The 17,730-nt window shown below is 36.1% G+C and overlaps 1 long non-coding RNA gene across 1 annotated transcript in view; it reads right to left on the bottom strand.

Annotated features, from left to right (window-relative positions):
- The window catches only part of LOC108352547 (uncharacterized), a 209,007-nt gene that overhangs the window by 112,068 nt on the left and 79,209 nt on the right, over positions 1-17,730 (bottom strand). Inside the window, exon 2 of the long non-coding RNA XR_015635527.1 lies at positions 14,184-14,311. This is a non-coding gene — a long non-coding RNA (uncharacterized LOC108352547). The remainder of the gene's footprint in view (positions 1-14,183; positions 14,312-17,730) is intronic.

Below are 17,730 nucleotides of genomic sequence, written 5' to 3'. Positions count from 1 at the left end.
CAAAATAAATATTCTACAATGCCATTCATGTTTAGTGCCAATCTACTGCTATATTAATAGTCATGAAAATTTGAAAACTCAGCTTGATGTTTCAATTGTTAATATCTACAATTTTAAATGTCATCAAATAGTCTTGATCCAATAAGAAAGATATATCATGTGTTCCTTAGGTTAAATAAAATTGAAAAAAATATATTTCATTTTCTGATACTAATGATTTTTAAAATGTTCTCATATCATTTGATTATATGAAATTTGAATGAAATAAATGAAACAAATGAATAAAATGACCTAGAACCTATTAATATTTTTTCTTTTTCAAAATTTTGTATTATTTATTTAATGTATATGAGTACAATGTAGCTGTCTTCAAATAGCTCAGAAGAGGGCATCAGATCCCATTACAGATGGTTGTGAGCCACCACGTGGTTGCTGGGAATTGAACTCAGGATCTGTGGAAATGCATTCAGTGCTCTTAGCCACTGAGTCATCTCTCCAGCCCCTATTTGTTTCTTTTTAAGAAGCTTAATACTATCACATATATCGTCATACTACAAAGCAGTATTTGAAAATTTCACTTTAGCTTTTCTGTTTCATGAGATATTAGTGCATATTTATACACTTTTAGCTTGCAAATTTGGCCTCCAGTAATTACCAAATACTCAGTTTATAATACTGCTTTTCAGAGGATAACATTTTAATTTTCATTTGAGTTAAAACAAGAGCTAAAGTGCTATACTTGCCATTCTGCTTTCCTAAGAATTACTACATTAAACTATGTGTGTAAATTAAATAACACTGAGAAATTTCAGCTCTCCAGCACTGTCTTAGTTACTTTTTGATTGCAGTGACATAACACCATGACCCAAGAGACTTATAAAGGAAATGGTTTAGTTGGCTTATGATTACAGAGGGTTAGACTCCATGAGAGCAGAGCTAAGGCACGGCGACAAAACCAGCTGAGACTTCACTTCTCATTCCACCAACATGAAGCAAATGAATATGGAGAATGAAGAATCTTTTGAAACCTCAACGCATATCACTAGTGACACACTTTCTCAAACCAAGTTATACCTCCCAATCTTTTCCAAATAGTCCATCAACTAGGGATCAAATATTTACATGTATGAGCCCATAGAGGCTATTCTCATTCAAACACCAGATCCTATACCCTGGATTTCATAGCATAATGGCCATATCATAATACAAAATATATTAAGTCAAATGCCAAAGTTCGCCATAGTATTTCACGGTTTAAATTTGGTTTGAAGTCCAAACTTCAAATTCTCTTCTGATACTTAAAGCAATCCCTGTAAATTCAAAGTCAAAGACAAAATCACATACTTCACAACATAAAATTAGCATTAACATTCTAAAAGAGAAGAATGAAGTCAAAGGGAGGAAATATTGGTCAAAATCAAGACTGAACCCTCAGGGAAAATTCCAAATCCTATAGCTCCAATTCTGTTGTCAGATTGCTTAGATGATTTCTTCCTTTAGCTTTCTTTCCTGAAACACATTTCTCCTTCTTGGGGGTTTTTAATGGATATTTTTTATTTACATTCCAAATGTTATCCCATTTTCCCTTTACCCATCAATAAACCCCCTATCAATTCCCCCTTCCCCCTTCTTCTATGAAGGTGTTTCCCATTTCATCCACCCACCTCTTCCAGCCTCCCCACCCACCCATTCCTTTACCCTGGGACTGGGCAGGACTAAAGGCTTCTCCTTCCATTGGTGCCCAACAAGGCCATAATCTGCACCTGGAGCCATGGGTCTGTCCATGTGCACTCTTTGGATAGTGGATTTGGTTGGTTAGTAATGTTGTTCTTATGGGGTTGCAAACCCCTTCAACTTCTTCAGTCCTTTTTCTAACTCCTGCAATGGGGATCCTGTTCTCAGTTCAAATGTTGGCTGCCAGCATCCATCTCGGTATTAGTTATGCTTTGGCAAAGCCTCTCAGGAGACAGCTATATCATGTTCCAGTCACCATGCACTTCTTGGCATCAGCAATATTGTCTGGGATTGGTGGCTATATGTGTACAGGTAGGATACCCAGGTGGCGCAGTCTCTAAATGGCCATGCCTTCAGTTTCTGCTCTAAACTTTATCTCTGTATTTCCTCCTAGGAATATTTTTTGTTCCCCCATTCTAAGGACTGAAGCATCTGCACAGCACTTATCTATCTTCTTGAGCATCAGTGGTCTGTGGATTGTATTGTGTGTAATCTGAGCTTTTGAGCTAATATCCACTTATCAGTGAGTGCATATCATGTGCGTATGTGTTTTGTTTTTATTTTATTATAATTAAAATTATTATTATTATTATTATTATTATTATTAATTATTGTGATTGGGTTACCTCAGTCAGGATGATATTTTCTAGTAACATCCATTGGCCTATGAACTTCATGAAATCATTGTTTTTCATGGCTGAGTAGTACTACATTTTGTAAATGTTCCACATTTTCTGTATCCATGACTCTGTTGAGGGACATCTTGGTTCTTTCCAGCTTCCGACTATTATAAATAAGGCAACTATAAACAGAGTGGAGTATATGTCCTTGATATATGTTGGTGTGTTTCTTGGGTATACCCAGGAATGGTATAGCTGAGTCCTTAGGGAGTACTATGTCCAAATTTTTGTGGGACCTCCAGACTGGTTTGTGGGATTTCCAAAGTGGTTGTATCAGTTTGCAATTCCACCAACAATGAAGGGGTGTTACTCTTTCTCCACATCCTCCCAAGCATCTCTTGTCATCTGAGTTTTTTTTTTTTTATCTTAGCCAGTCTGACTGGTGTGAGGTAGAATCTCAGGGTGGTTTTGATTTGCATTTCCCTTATGACTAAGGATGTTGAACATTTCTTTAGGTACTTCTCAGTCATTTGATAGTCCTCAGTTGACAATTCTTTGTTTAACTCTATAACCCATTTTTAATAGGGTTATTTAATTCTCTGGAGTCTAACTTCTTAAGTTCTTTGTGTATATTGGATATTAGGCATAAATTCAATCTGGAATTGATAAAGATCTTTTCGCTATGCGTTGATTGCCATTTTATCCTAATGACAGTGTCCTTTGCCTTACAGAAGCTTTGCAGTTTTATGAGGTCCTATTTGTCAATTCTTGATCTTTGAACATAAGCCATTGGTGTTCTGTTCAGGAAAATTTCCTCAGTGCCCATGTGTTCAAGGTTCTTCCAAACTTTTTCTTCTACTAGTTTGAGTGTATCTGGTTTTATGTAGAGGTCTTTGATCCACTTGGTCTTGAGCATTGTACAGGGCTATAAGAATGGATCTATTTTCATTTTTCTGCACACTGACCTCCAGTTGAACTGGAACCATTTGTTGAAAATGCTATCTTTTTTCCATTGGATGGTTTTTGCTCCTTTGTCAAAGATCAAGTGACCATAGGTGTGTGGGTTCACTTTGGGTCTTCAATTCTATTTCATGGATCTAACTGCCTGGCTCCGTACTGAAACCATACAGGTTTTATCATTATTGTTCTGTAGTATAACTTGAGGTTATACTGAGTATAACTTGTTTCTACTTGATTGATGGATGGTGATTTTCCCCCAGTAGTTCTTTTATTATTGAAGAGAGTTTTTACTATCCTGGGTTTTTCTTATTCCAAATGAATTTGCAAATTGCTCTAACTCTATGATTAATTGAGTTGGAATTTTGATGGGGATTACATTCAATCTGTAGATTGCTTTTGGCAAAATGGCCATTTTTACTATACTAATCCTGCCAATCCATGAGCATGGGAGGTCTTTCCATCTTCTGAGATCTTCAATTTCTTTCTTCAGAGCCATAAAGTTCTTGTCATACAGATCTTTCACTTAATTAGTTAGAGTTAGAAGGAGGTATTTTATATTATTTGTGACCAGTGTGAAGGGTGTCATTTCCCTAATTTCTCTCTCAGCCAGTTTATACTTTGAGTAGAGGAAAGCTACTGATTTTTGAATTAGTTTTATATCCAGCCACTTGGCAGAATTTATCAGGTTTCGAAATTCTATGGTAGAACTTTTGAGTCACCTATATATTATTGTATTATTTGCAAGTAGAGATATTTTGACTTCTTCCTCAACCATTTGTATCCCTTTGACCTCCTTTTGTTGTCTGGATGCTCTGGCTAGGACTTCAAGTACTATATTGAATAAATAGGGAGAGAGTGGGCAGACTTGTCTAGTCCTTCATTTAGGTGGGATTGCTTCAAGTTTCTCTCCATTTATTTTGATGCTGGCTACTGGTTTGTTGTATATTGCTTTTACTATATTTAAGTATGGACCTTGAATTCCTAAGCTTTCCAAGGTTTTTAACATGAAGGGGTATTGAATTTTGTCAAATGTTTTCTCAGCATCTAATGAGATGATCATGTTTTTCCCCCTTTGATTTTGTTTACATAGTGGATTATGTTGATGAATTTCCATATATTGAACCATCCCTGCATCCCTGCGATGAAGCCTACTTGATCATGATGGAGGATCATTTTGATGTGTTTTTGGATTTGGTTTTCAAGAATTCTATTGAGTATGTTTGCATAGATATTTATAAGGGAAATTGTTCTGAAGTTCTCTTTCCTTGTAGGGTCTTTGTGTGGTTTAGGTATAAGCATAATTGTGGTTTCATAGAAGGAATTTGGTAGTGCTCCTTCTGTTTCTATTTTGTGGAATAGTTTGGATAGTATTAGATTAGTTCTTGTATGATGTTCTGATATAATTCTTCACTAAACCCGTCTGGTCCTGAGCTTTTTTTGGGAAGAGGGAGACTTTTAATAACTGCTTCTATTTTTTCAGGGTTTATGGCACTGTTTAGATGGTTTATCTGATCCTGATTTAACATGGTACCTGGTATCTTCTAGAAAACTGTCCAGTTCATCCAGATTTTCATGGTTTCTTGAATATAGGCTTTTGTAATAGGATCTGATGATATTTTAAGTGTTCTCAGATTCTGTTGTTATGATTCCCTCTTCATTTCTGATTTCTTTTTAATTTGGATACTCTGTGTTCTCTGGTTAGTCTGGCTAAAGGTTTATTGATCTTATGATTTTCTCAAAGAACCAGCTCCTGGGATTTTGTTTTGTTTTGTTTTTTTTTTTCTGTTTTTTTTTCATTCTTTATTTACTTCTTTTTGTTTCTACTTGATTGATTTCAGTCTTGAGTTTGATTATTTCCTGCTATCTACTCCTCTTGGGTGCATTTGCTTCTTTTTTTTCCTAGTGCTTTTAAGCGTGCTGTCAAGCTGTTAGTTAATGCTCTCTCCGGTTTCTTTTTGCAGACACTCAGAGCTATGAGTTTTCTTCATAACTTATGTGTCCCATAAGTTTGGGTATGTTGTGACTTCATTTTCATTACATTCTAAGAAATCTTTAATTTTTTGCCTTATTTCTTCCTTGGTCATGTTACCATTGAGTAGAGCATCATTCAGCTTCCATGTGTATGTGGGCTTTCTGTTGTTTTTGTTGTTATTAATACCAGCCTTACTCCGTGGTACTCTAATAGGAAGCATGGGTTTGTTTCAATCTTCCTCTATCTGTTGAGGCTTTGTTTGTGACCAATTATGTGCTCAATTTTGGAGAAGGTATCATAAAGTCCTAAGAAGAAGGTATCTTGTTTTAGGATGAAATGTTCTATAGATATCTGTTAAATCCATTTGGCTCATAACTTCTGTTAGTTCTCTGTGTCTCTGTTTAGTTTCTGTTTGCATTATCTGTCCATTGATGTGAGTGTGTTGAGATCTCCCACTATTATTGTGTGATGTACAATGTGTGCTTTAAGTTTATTAAGGTTTTTTTTTCCTCTTTTGAATGTAGATGCCCTTGCATTTGGAACACAGATATTCAGGATTGAGAGTTCATGGTGAATTTTTTCTTTGATGAATATGAAGTGTCCTTCCTTATCTGTTTCGATTACTTTTATTTGAAAGTCAATTTTATTTGATATTAAATATCTACTCCAGCTTGTTTCTTCAGATGTTTTAACTTCTTATCTGCAGTGCTCCTTGGTTGATTGTCTAATGGCTCTGTTATCTCAAAATTCAACTGGCTGCCAGGACGTTTCATTCCAGGTTGCAACTTCATATAATGGCTTCTTGTGACTCCACTCAGGGACTATCTGCCACATGCCTTGTTTCAACAGCTCCCATTAATCATGGTAAAAGATTTCCATTCTGGTTTATTATTGTATCCACTATGACTCTAAAGCCAATACCACATGGACTGCAATGCGAAGTGACTGCCTACTCTGCAGAGATCCTGGCAGCTTGAATCACATCTACAGAGACTTTATTTTTTCTTTTAGGAGCAGGACATTCTTATGGCCTTTCCTATTTACAAGTTGGAATTTTGGCAGGCTGGGGTCCTGCATTCATGGTACACTTTTTTTTATTCCATTTTACATCAGAACACTCTTCAGTCTTCTCAAAATTTTCAGCATAAGCAAACCCTTGCTCCAACATTATATTATCTGGTGCTCTTATTTCCTCAAACTCTATGGTTAGATTTGTTTTTTTTTAATTTCTTTTCGCTTTTATTGCTTTTTATCCTTTAGAACTGCATAGGAGTGATTACTAATACCAAGTTAATAGAATCAATATTAGATTGTATTAAAATCTCCTCTACCAAAGAAATTAGTCCTGACATTTTTTTATATAGCCCCAGGTAAATTTTAGGAAAAGAGCAGGAATAATCCACATTCTTTAGACAAGATATCACAACAATGATCTCTAGCCTAGTTTATTGTTTTTCTTCTGACTCTTATTAAGATTTGCTTTTATAATCCACTCTGTTCTCAGAAGTAGGAGGCCACATTAATCCCTGTATACATTATTAAATGATTTTCCTAGTCCAAAGTCTCAAAGTGTTTTACATCCCACTCAAAAAATAAAAACAAAACAAAAACGAGGACATTGCCATGGTTCTCATAGTAATACCCTACTTTCTTTTTCCAGCTACAATCTTAGCTACATTTTTACTTCTGTGAAAAAAACCATGATCTAAGAAATTTATAGAGTAATTAGCCATGATTTTAGAAAATCATTGGAGTCCATAATGATGCACCAAAGGTATGGCAATAGGAATGGCTAGGAGCTGATATCCTAATCAGAAATTAGGAGGCAGAGAGGGAGGGAAAGAGAATGCCATAGTCTTTGAAACCACAAAATCCACCCTGATTATTGACATTTCTTTCAACAAGGCCCTGCCTTCTAATCCTTTCCAAAGAGTTCTGACAATTGAGGACAGCATATTCAAATATATGAACCTCTGGGGGGATATTTTCTTTAAAACACCCATATTACTAATAGACATAACACAAATATATTAAAGAATTAATAAATAAATAGAGGGCATTTCTTTTAGAGGTGAAGTTTTAAATACTTGCTTACAACAAAATAGAGTTACAGTTCATGATAAATTAAAGGAGTGGTTCTCAGGAATAAGAAGGATAGCTAACAACTTCAAATTAAACACTTGTTCCTAATTTTATGAAGTTACAGGAGCCCAAATTAATCAGTTTGGTAAAGGCTTAAAAGCTGTACTTTAGTGGAACATGAACCTGGATTTATCCTGCTTTTTAATTTCAATGGTATAAATGTTCATTTTCTAGCCAGTATTATTTACCAAATGTAATATCAACTTTCTCCAAAAATTATCTTCAAATTTTAAAACAGGTTCTACATAGGCACTGTGAATCTTCAGTGTAGGTCGATTTTAATTTAGATTCATGGTTATTTTGGCAAGGGATCACGTCGAAAGACCTTCTAAGTCTGTGTGATCAGTTGGAATGCAAATATTACACACATCTCTAATCTCTCTTGCTATAATATAGACATACCTTTAGTACATACCTTTAATCCCAAACAATGTAAGTAAGATTGGTTTAAAGGAGGAAGTAGCCATTTTTGAAAGTGAAATCCAATTGAAAGGCAGACAAAATGATTAATCAGGGAAAGATTTGACAAAATGAGAGATAGAATATAACAGTCTCATGAGAACAGCATAGAGAGTCTACTTAAAAACTGTGAAAGAAGGGAAGAGAGGTGGTGTTTCTGTGTGGTAGTTTCATTGGAAAGTTTTAGAGACTTGTAGATAGAATAAGTTAGGCATAAATGAAGTCAGAATAAACCAGAGAATGAGAAGGAGCCAGAGAAGTAAAACAAATTACCAAAGTTCGTATGAGGCCAAGCAGAGCAATTCACTGAGAAGCTGAGAAAAGCCAGGTGGAATCAGCCAGCTTAGAGAGGAGTTTGGACCAACCAGAACAGCTAAGTTGAAGCCAGCCTGACTTCAGAAATACCTAGGAAGGGTAAGTTTATTACACAATTACCTGAGACTACAATTACCTTTGGAAAATAAAAGTTACTTTTACACTTTAGCCTTTCATCACAAGACCAAACTTGTCATCTCTATAAACACTGTTTCCTGCCATGTGCTCATATTTTATTCCTGATATTTTTCTGTCACTATCCTCCAAAGAATAGAATATTAGCTGATTTATTTAGTCAATAATCACTGAACCAATACTGGATACTGGAAATATAGAAATGGTTTTCTCAGTGCCAGTCCCTATCGACATAGCAATTAGGTTCTTTATTTTCTCATTCACAATATAATACATTAACTGACAGAAATGTTATAAGTGTTTCTTAGGATTTACTACAATGAAAATAGTATCTGAATTCATGTTACATTTTACCCTTAAATCAGAACAATAAAACTCAATCTAATTGTATAGGCCTTTAATCTCACAACTGGGAGGCTAAAGAAAGAATTTGGCCTAGTACAGGCTTTCTGGATTATGTAATAGAACTTAGTCTCAAAAACTAAAGCAACTGAAATAAAAATTATAAAAATAAACACCTATTTAAGGAGTATGCCTTCAAAATGCAGCATTTTGTATTTTGTTTAAAACATGCATTGGGATAGTATGATTAAAGTTAGTTATGGAGACAGATACAGGATTATATCTCAGTCTATCCATCCTTTAGGTATTTGCAAGCAATCCTTTTCTTGTCATTTGTGTAAAATTTAAAGTAACACGATGCTTCCATTTAATAATTTATCAACAAAGGCAGTGTTGTTACTACACAGCAGTGGTTCAAACTGAAATGTAAAAAAAAAAACTGCCTAAGTACAAAGTGGTTTGCTATTTTATAGAATAAGTTTGTCAACATTTGATATAAATAAGTCCTGATAGGCACACATTTTTTAAATTTGAAGATAATTACAAGATGCTCATACCAGAAAAAAGTTCACATCAATAACCTAATTCTTTATCTAAGGATTTAACCAAGAACCAAATATGCATTGAAAGTTATCAAAGGTATGAATTAATAGGAGATAACATCAATAAAATTGAAAAATCAGTGAAACTGAAAGCTGGCTCTTGGAAAAAATAATGACAATTTTAAACCTCTTGCAAGATAAAACAATAAAACTAAAAGACAGAAAACATGATTAATGTCATGAACTGAACTTGCTTAGATACTGTAGACACTAGAATGTTTTAAAAGAAAATATAAGTAAACCTTGTCTTTAAATTCAAAAAGTTAGAAGAAATTAATCATGTATTCAAAAATCAACAAATGCCAACAAAAGCGAGTGCAATAACCCAAAAAATCTTATAACCACTAGTGAAATTAAAGTCAAAATTTTAAGAGTCAAAAATTTCCATGCTAAAATTAATTTTATTGAGACTTCCATTTCACATTTTATAAAATTATTATCAAATTTTGTTTGTACTCTTATTAAAAATATCAGATACAGAAGTTTCTATGAATTTATTATGTGAGGCTATCACTACTTTACGACTAAAACCAGGGCTGGAGAGATGGCTCAGATGTTAAAGGCTAGGCTCACAACCAAAAATATAAGACTAAAATCAAACGACAATATTGCCAAGTATGTGAAGAGTTGAGGACTACAGAAAAGACACTCCAGAAAACACAAAAACATCCATAAGGAAATTACCCTACTAAGATGACAAGGTATAAACAAAACAGTATTTCTGAGAGGACTTATTTCGGTACTGATATAAGTTTAATTTAGCACATTCTAAAAGACAAAGGTATTTATGATGTCTACGAACACCAACTATGCTAAAGAAGAAAGCATCTGGCACAGTCTTATATTCACAAAGGAAAAAAAGCAAACTTAAAAAAAAACAATAAAAATCCTCTCAGAATGTGAGAACTACAGAATGAGAATTATCTTAAGAGACACCTCCAGGATCTGAAGGGACTTGGTCAATAGCTCCCTGCACCCAAATCCTGTGGGAGGGAGAGCTAAACCTTCAGAGGGGCAGACACACCTGGGAAGCCAGAATTTCTCTGCACAAATATCTGAATCCAGAGGAAAAAACCTAATGTCATCTGGGACCCCAGTGCACCAGGGCCCGGGAAAAGGTGGGGCCAGCCTTTCTAGTTGCTGCCCTCACAGAGAGCTCAAAAGCAACCCCCAGGAGCAACTTCGGCCATGGGACCACAGGTAAGACCAACTTTTCTGCTCCAAGTGACATGCCTGGTGGACTCAGGACACAGTCCCACAGGAACAGCTGAAGACCAGTAGACAGGAAAGACTACACAAAGTGCCTAAAAGCAGAACACTGTTCCCATAACTGACTGAAAGAAAAGAGGAAAACAGGTCTACAGCACTCCTGACACACAGGCCTATAGGACTGTCTAGCCACTGTCAGAAATAGCAGAACAAGGTAACACCAGAGACAACCTGATGATGAGACGCAAGCACAGGAACCCAAGCAACAGAAACCAAGACTACATGGCATCATCGGAGTTCAATTCTCCCACCAAAGCAAACACTGAATATCCAAACACACCAGAAAAGCAAAATCTTGATTTTAAATCACATTTGATCATGATGATGGAGGACTTCAAGAAAGGCATAAAGAACTCCCTTAGAGAAATGCAAGAAAACAAAAATAAACAAGTAGAAGCCTATAGAGAGGAATCACAAAAATCCCTGAAAGAATTCCAGGAAAACACAATCAAACGGGTGAAGGAATTAAAAATGGAAATAGAAGCAATAAGGAAAGCACAAAGGGAGACAACCCTGGATATAGAAAACCAAAGGAAGAGAGCCATAGATACAAGCAAGAAACTAATCGTCTTGGCAACAAAGAGAAGAAAAGCACACAAACATAATCTCATACCCTTATATGAGTATAACAGGAAGCAACAAAAACTATTCCTTAGTATCTCTCAACATCAATGGATTCAATTCTCCAATAAAAAGATACACATTAACAAACTGGATATGCAATGAGGACCCTGCATTCTGCTGCCTACAGGAAACACAACTCAGAGACAAAGTCAGACACTAACTCAGAGTGAAGGTCTGGAAAACAACTTTCCAAGCAAATGGTCTGAAGAAGCAAGTTGGAGTAGCCATTCTTTTTTTTTTTTTTTTTTCATCTTTATTAACTTGGGTATTTCTTACTTGCATTTCGATTGTTATTCCCTTTCCCGGTTTTCCAGGCCAACACCCATCTGCCTCCCCTTCTACATGGGTGTTCCTCTCCCCATCCTCCCCCTATTACCACCCTCCCCCCAACAAGCACGTTCACTGGGGGTTCAGTCTTGGCAGGATCAAGGACTTCTCTTTCCACTGGTGCTCTGACTAGGCTATTCATTGCTACCTATGAGGTTGGAGCCCAGGGTCAGTCCATGTATAGTCTTTGGGTAGTGGCTTAGTCCCTGGAAGCTGTGCTTGATTGGCATTTTTGTTCATATGAGGTCTCAAGCCCCTTCAATCTCTTTCAGTCCTTTCTAAGATTCCTTCAGCGGGGGTCCAGTTCTCAGTTCAGTGGTTTAATGCTGGCATTCGCCTATGTATTTTTGATGACTTTTGGTTGAAAATCGATTTTATTCGCTATTAGAATGACTACTCTTGCTTGTTTCTTGGGACCATTTGCTTGGAAAGTTGTTTTCCAGCCTTTTACTATCAGGTAGTATCTGTCTTTGTCACTGAGGACAAAGGGTGGTGGGGTGGATTGAGCCCCAACAGAGGAATGGATACCGAAATTGTGGGTACATCTACACAATGGAATATTACTCAGCCATCAAAAACAATGACTTTATGAAATTCATAGGCAAATGGATGGAACTAGAAAATATCATCTTGAGTGAAGTAACCCAATCACAGAAAAACACACATGGTATGTACTCATTGATAAGTGGATAGTAGTCCAAATGCTCAAATTACCCTAGATGCACAGAACACATGAAACTCAAGAAGGATGACCAAAATGGGAATGATTCGCTCCTTCTTTAAAAGGGGAACAAGAATACCCTTGGCAGGGAATAGGGAGGCAAAGTTTAGAACAGAGGCAGAAGGAACACCAATTCAGAGCCTGCCCCACATGTGGCCCATACATATACAGCCACCAAACTAGATAAGATGGATGAAGCAAAGAAGCACAGGCTGACAAGAACTGGATGTATATCTCTCCTGAGAGACACACCCGGAATACAGCAAATACATAGGTGAATGCCATCATTAAACCACTGAACTGAGAACGGGACCCCCTTTTAAGGAACAGGTAGCAATGAATAGCCTAGTAAGAGCACCAGTGGAAGGGGAAGCCCTTGGTTTTGCCAAGACTGAACCCTCAGTGATCGTGATTGTTGGGGTGAGGGCGGTAATGGGGGGAGAATGGGGATGTAGAAGGGGAGGCAGATGGGTGTTGGCCTGGAAACCAGGAAAGGGAATAACAATCGAAATCTAAGTAAGAAATACCCAAGTTAATAAAGATGAAAAAAAAAAAAGAATTATCTTGCTAACGAACATTACTAAGCTGAACATGGTGGTGCATATCTGTAACCCAACAAATGGAGAGGCCTGGAAGACCACAAACAGAAAGCAATATGAACCTATTTCATGAACAAATGCACACAAAATACACCGATACACACACACACACACACACACACACACACACATTCACATGTACTCTAACATATGTGCATACTCACACAGACTTTCACACATGAGCTGTAGTGGTTTGAATTTGCTTGGCACACGGAATGGCACTATAAGGAGGTTATTGATGTCTGATCTTGTTTGGAGGAAATGTATCCCTCTGGGGATGGGCTTAGAGACCATCTATCTAACTGGCTGGAATATATTCTTCTCCTATCGACTTTTTCTGATCAAGTTGTAGAGTGCTTGACTTCTCCAGCACCTTGCCTGTATAGACACTGCCATGCTTCCTGCCTTGATAATAAAGGACTGAACCTGTGAACCAGTAAGCAAGCCCTAGCTAAATGTCCTGAAAAGCAGTATCCTTGGTCATGGTGTCTTTTCACAACAATGAAAAGCTAACTAAGACACACATACACACACACACACACACACACACACACACACACACACACACACCTATATTTATACTTATATACATCAGCACAGATACATACACACATACACACACACACACACGCAATCAAATTTAGCATAAAATTTGATATTGAAAGAATAAACATTAGCCAATATAACTTGAAACTGAAAAAGTCCTATTTTCTATTGGATTGAATGCTTGAGCAGTTACAGTAGGAAAATTACTCATAAGTGATATAGATTACAAAGAAATCACTCACACATGTTCTTGTAAATGTCTATTATTTTTGTAGGAAATACAAAAGCACAATCAATCAAACAAACAAAGAAGCAAACAAACAAACACAAAGGCCTCTCTAAGAACTAATACATAAGCTCATGGAGTCTCAGGATGATATAAACTGAATACAGATAAGTCAGCCTGAATCACATTTCTTCATACCAACTATGAATGTGAAGAAAGAGTCCTCACATGGAAAAACAGGAAAACACTTCCCCAAATAGAATGTGATTAAAAATAAATCTGAGTAAGAGGGTTTGATAATGACCAGTTATTTATTCCAACTTTTGATGTGAGGTTGATTCCAAATTCACTATTTAAGGACAACCTGGACTTCCAGCAAGTTGATAAAAAAAACTGTCAGCATCTACCCTCCATGTGGATTCCCTCAGTTTGTGACCCAAACAAGCCCCTTAGGTTATTCTCATCCAAACCTGTCTCTGAACCTGTGGTCCAGTAAACTTATCCTGACAGTTAACTGTGTTTGAATATGCAAGGCAATTATAAATGTTTCAAGTTATCATAATACAATGGAGGAAATACAAAGGAATTACCTGGCCAGATGTTGCATCGACCATAAGAATTAAACATGAAGATAAATAAGATGCATCTCATGTAAGCACATTTAGAGATTCTCTTTCTGTATTCTGGCAGTGCCTTTTGCTTCACTCATAACCTCAAGCTAAACAGAAAAAGTGAGGGAAAAGTTATTAACATCAGTCCTACTTTTGAGTATAAGGTACAATAATCTTAAGTAGAAGGAAGATAAAGTGAAAGACCAGCAGACATCAAAAACATTACTTTCCAGGAAATTAAAAGTACATGTAGAGTTAGTAAATATAGTAATGATTAAAACCAATTTTGCATTTTAAATGCTTTTCACATTCTCATTTAAATATAAAAATACATGTTTTAATCATTATTTCTTTATTGTACAAGTTCATAGGTGTACATAGTGCATTCTGGCCATACTCAACTCTCTACACCTTCAATTGTCATCCTCTCATATCTTCTCCTCCCAACACCTTATCTCACTTTCATGTTCTTCTGTTTTAGTTTCCTTATATGACACATGGATTGACTCACTGCTGCCTACATGGGTACACCGTTGAAGACTACAACTTTCTTTCATTAGCATCTATCCTTGGCCGTTATCTCCTAGATGGCTTAGAGGAATTTTTAAAAAATTAGGCAATTAAAAATGTTAGGAACTACAGGTCTTTGTGTGCAAAATGAAGCATGATATTTTTAGTGTTTTGATGTTTAAGAATTTCAGGGCTGGAGAGATGGCTCAGAGGCTAAGAGCACTGGTTGCTCTTCCCGGGGTCTTGAGTTCAACTCCCAGGAACCACATGGTGGCTCATAACCATCTGTATTGAGATCTAGTGCCCTCTTCTGGCCTGCAAACATACATGCAGGCAGAAAGCTGTATACTTAATAAATAAACCTATCTAAAAAAAAAAAGAATTTCATATGAAAAAGCATGTTGACCAGAAATGTCCCACTACCTCCCCACTAAGTTCTTCCATATGCAGAGTTCAATGCTCTTCTCCCTCTTCTTCTTCATTTCATGAATACTTTGGGCTTCGATACTTTATTTTTATTTATGTGAATATTGCGTGTCTGGACAAGTAAAGTCATATGTGGAAGTGGCACCCACAGAGGTCAGAAGTTATCCAATCCCTCAGCATTGGATGTTTAAGCAGTGGTGAGCAACCAATGGGTGCAGAAAACCTAACTCAAGTCCTCTGCAAGACCAACCAGTTCTCTTGAACACTAGGTTTTCTCCAGCCTGTCATGTGGGTTTATCTTTATTTATTTATTTTTATTTATTTTTTTATTCCCGTGAGTCCACTTTTTGTGCTTGACATGGGTATTAAGGTCAAACAGTGGAACATGGGCATTCTATCAGGGACCATATCTGAAGACAACTGACATATCTTCTTTCTGCCTCTATTGGTTTCCAAATAGGTCCTCAAGTAAATAGCGTGACTCAGGCCCCTTCTACAAACATGATGGATTTGCTTGGCATGGTCGTATGTCCGTATTGTGGTTGCAATCAGTGTTTCTGGGATTTCGTGTGTGTCATATCATATCCAATACTCACTATTTCCAGGAAGATCTCCACTACTTTTATTTAATACAGTATATTTATCCATGCTTTCATGATAACCCTGAACCTGACAGTGGGATATGAAAAGTACTCTATTTAGGGCTGAGCATTCCATCATCTCATAGTCTTTGACCAATTATGAGTACTAATAAATCCTTCTGAAAAGAAGCTTCTTTTATGAAGGTTGAAAAATGCACTACTCTATAGGTATAAAACTAAACTGTGCCCCTCACTGGAAAAAGCACATGGGAGAATGGGCCATGCACACCTCTTCTGGTCAGCACTATAGTTTCTGGGAGGAGCGTCACATCCAATAGAGTAATATCAACTATTCTCTCTCTCTCTCTCTCTCTCTCTCTCTCTCTCTCTCTCTCTCTCTCTCTCTCTCTCTGTCATAAAATATTTGGTTTCTAAATGGTCTTCAAGAATCCTTTATGTTAGCTATTCCTCCTCCCACACCTATTTTACTCTTTCAGCCTGGTTTGAAATTAAAAAAAAATAGTTTAAACTCTCACAAAAATTGCTAAAATTAATGCTTTCAAAAGTTTAAAGTTGCTGAAAATATTAGTACATTAAAAAAATCAGAATGTGCTTGCTGTGATAGCCAGTAATTGGCAGGCTAAGCTGCAAAGATCATGAGTTTAAGCCAGTTTGGCTCGCACATTAATATCCCTATTTCTGTTACAAGAACATCAAATCATTGACCTTTTTTAGGCAAATTAAAAATAATAAATAACTATCATATTCTTCATTTGTTACAAGATGAATAATTTTTGTTAGTTTCAAAAGCTCCTTATATCACTACATTAATGTTAAACTATACTTATTTCCAGGTAGTTACTGACAAAAGAATGACTTGTAATTATAATTTTGCAAATGTATTAAAAACCCAACTTCTGCAGGAAAACAAAGATTCATCAAAGGTTCCTGATGTCACTGAACATCACTATTTCTTTTCTGTGTTTCTAACTTTCAATTTACTGACAAGTTATTTTGGTTTGGATATGAAATACCCACTGAAAGCTTATGTTGAAGACATAAGCCTTTTAAAGATTATCTGATCATAGTTTCCTAATCTCATCAATGTATTTGGATGTCAATGAATACATAGCATAATGAGCTATTGAGAGTTGTCATACACATAAGGAGGTTCAGACTAATTGGATGAAGTAGGTTATTGGAGAACATTCGCTCAAGGAATATATTTCTCCTAAGCCTCTTCCTTTCTTTCTATCTATGTCATGCTGAAATCAGCGTATTTCTCTACCATCTGTTTCTCCCATACTTTTCTGTCTACCATGTAGCCCAGCAACAGCCTGGAAAAAGTTATGGTATATGGAACACCTTCAGGCGATGAGCCAAAATAAACCCTTTCTATTTTGAATTGTATTTTTTGGCTGTCATGAAGATGCACTGATGACTAATAGTCATTTCTTTTTCATTTGTGAAATACATGGGAAACACACACTATATGCCAAGAAGTCACTTGATGTTGGCTCTGTGTCCTGATAAAGTTAGATACATTTTTCATAAAATATTGAAACTGTATCATATATGAAGTTATGAACAAGAAAATATTATGGGACACTTTGAAGGAAAAGAGTAAAAATGTCAAAATAGTGAAGATCAAGACCTAATTATAGGTCAAATAGAGTTAATAAAAGTGATTAATAATCTGAACAGAATGATTAGAAAACAGCCAGGGAAACTTGTGGGACACAATATTCTAGAAAGGAACAGATGATGTTTGAGGAATGAAGGTGGTGAATATCTTAGGATAGTTTTTAATGTTAACATAGATTATAATGAGTAAGTAAGACAAATCCACAGCACAAAACTTACAACGTAATCAGGAACAGACAATGCTAGGAAAAATGATTTTAATTTTAGAAAATAAGGAGTAAAATACTGGCTTTCAATGGTGGAAAAACATGGTCTGACATTTGTAGACTTTGGATAAACTCTTTCTACTTTATTATGTAAAAATA

Source organism: Rattus norvegicus, chromosome 13, assembly GCF_021556685.1.
Source record: "Rattus norvegicus strain SHRSP/BbbUtx chromosome 13, alternate assembly SHRSP_T2T, whole genome shotgun sequence".
NCBI classification, from domain to species: domain Eukaryota; kingdom Metazoa; phylum Chordata; class Mammalia; order Rodentia; family Muridae; genus Rattus; species Rattus norvegicus.
Note: the sequence above shows the minus strand (reverse complement) of the source record. Positions and strands in the feature narration are given on the sequence as shown.